Source organism: Bombina bombina, chromosome 7, assembly GCF_027579735.1.
Source record: "Bombina bombina isolate aBomBom1 chromosome 7, aBomBom1.pri, whole genome shotgun sequence".
Lineage (NCBI taxonomy): Eukaryota > Metazoa > Chordata > Amphibia > Anura > Bombinatoridae > Bombina > Bombina bombina.
Window position 1 is genome coordinate 558,459,431 of NC_069505.1, and position 1,614 is coordinate 558,461,044.

The window sequence follows — 1,614 nt, forward strand, 5'->3', positions numbered from 1 at the left end:
TCGAAGCTTACGTCACAAAATTATACTTTTGCCGGTATCTAGGGCTTGATAACTAAGGCGAATCAGCCTCGCCACAAATACGCTGCGGAATTCCAGCGTATTTGAGGTTGACGGCTTGATAACTACCCCCCCTAGAGCGCAGCAGGAGCTGCGGTCACTTTTGACTATACCCAGTGGATCCTTTATTGGCCATTTGGGATAAGCTATTGGATGAAAACATCACGTTAGAAGTATTACTACTCTACAGAGCTGGGTGTATTATAGTGCAGTGCAAGCTAGGCGCTGTGGAACTTTAACTTGCATGCCTAAAAACCTAAGTTTTCATTTCACCGGACTCATGAAACTAGTCACACTCTGGTAATTCAGGACTCTTTTCTGGCTGGCGTGATTTTGGCTCTACCCTATATCATCAGTGATCTGTATACAGATATCTGTTAGTGCTCAGAGTTTGAAATAAGGGATAAGTTTGTTTTTATGGATGTGGAAACATTATTGCACTTGTGATGCATATATAAAAATTGTTTTTATTGCCTTATATATTGGTCATATTTTCTAATAAAAAAATAAAAAAAGTGCCGGATTCCCTCGCTTTATAAGGGTAAAACTACACCCTGTATTCTTCTATTTAAGACTTCTTAATATTGTTTTGAGGGTCTGCACCATCACTTACAGTGACATGATATAAACTTACAGCCTCTCTCCCTACCACACATTTTTTTCTAGTAAAGGGATTATCTATCTTTTTAAACAATAACAATTCTGGAGTAGACAGTCCCTTTAATATTTCAGAGGGATTTCAGTATTTAGTTTTATATCCTTTTAAGTCAAATAGATTTTTATTTTACATATTTTAGGTCTTCATAGAGGAAGGAACTCAATAATATAGATCTACTGAACCATTTATCACTGTAAGAAAGTTTTATGGCAGCTGCATAAAGAAGACTATAAACACACACGATTAGAAAGGGCCTGTATCCGATTCCATATCAGCGTTAGTGCAACCGGAAGTGTACAAAAAAAACATCTGATGCGTTTCACACCTCAAAGTGGCACTCAGAGGGGGCGCAAAACATGTCAGCTGTTTTTCTATTGAAGAGCTCCACATGTCTAAGTATTTTTAACTTGTGTAATACATTTTGGACTGAATAAAGTAAACGTTTGAGGTTGCCTTTGTGTGACTTTTGGCATAAAGAAATTCTACTCTACTGACCACCAACTCAAATAATAAAACATTATTTCTAAATCTCATAAATAAATTTACGTGCACAATAAGTTATGTATCACTGATCACCCTTTATTGGTATCTTGTTTTTCCATATCATCAGTGCTTATTTATATCGAAAACATTTTTATTTTTGTTCACATATGATAAAAAAAAAATACAATACACCCAATAGTTCACATTTGTATAGATCATAAAACTTTTTTTTTTTTTTTACAACAAAAAATAAAACATACGATAAAGCATTATGAACCAGAAATATGTCATCTACCTATTGTGAATGAAAAAGCGGTAAAAACATCAATTACATTTGAAAAATTTATGTTTTTGATGTAATCGCATTACTCTTTCAATTTTTCCGTTCTTTTTTGGTGTTGCGAAAGCAGTACGGA

At 34.6% G+C, this 1,614-nt stretch overlaps 1 protein-coding gene across 2 annotated transcripts in view; it reads right to left on the reverse strand.

The window, feature by feature from the left end:
- Positions 1–1,273: 1,273 nt before the first annotated feature.
- Positions 1,274–1,614, reverse strand: part of LOC128667040 (uncharacterized) — a 75,307-nt gene continuing 74,966 nt past the window's right edge. For both annotated transcript variants that reach the window (XM_053721904.1, XM_053721905.1), the window contains one exon: positions 1,274–1,614. This exon is cut by the window's right edge and continues 129 nt beyond it. The gene's annotated coding sequence lies outside the window, so the exon portion shown is untranslated.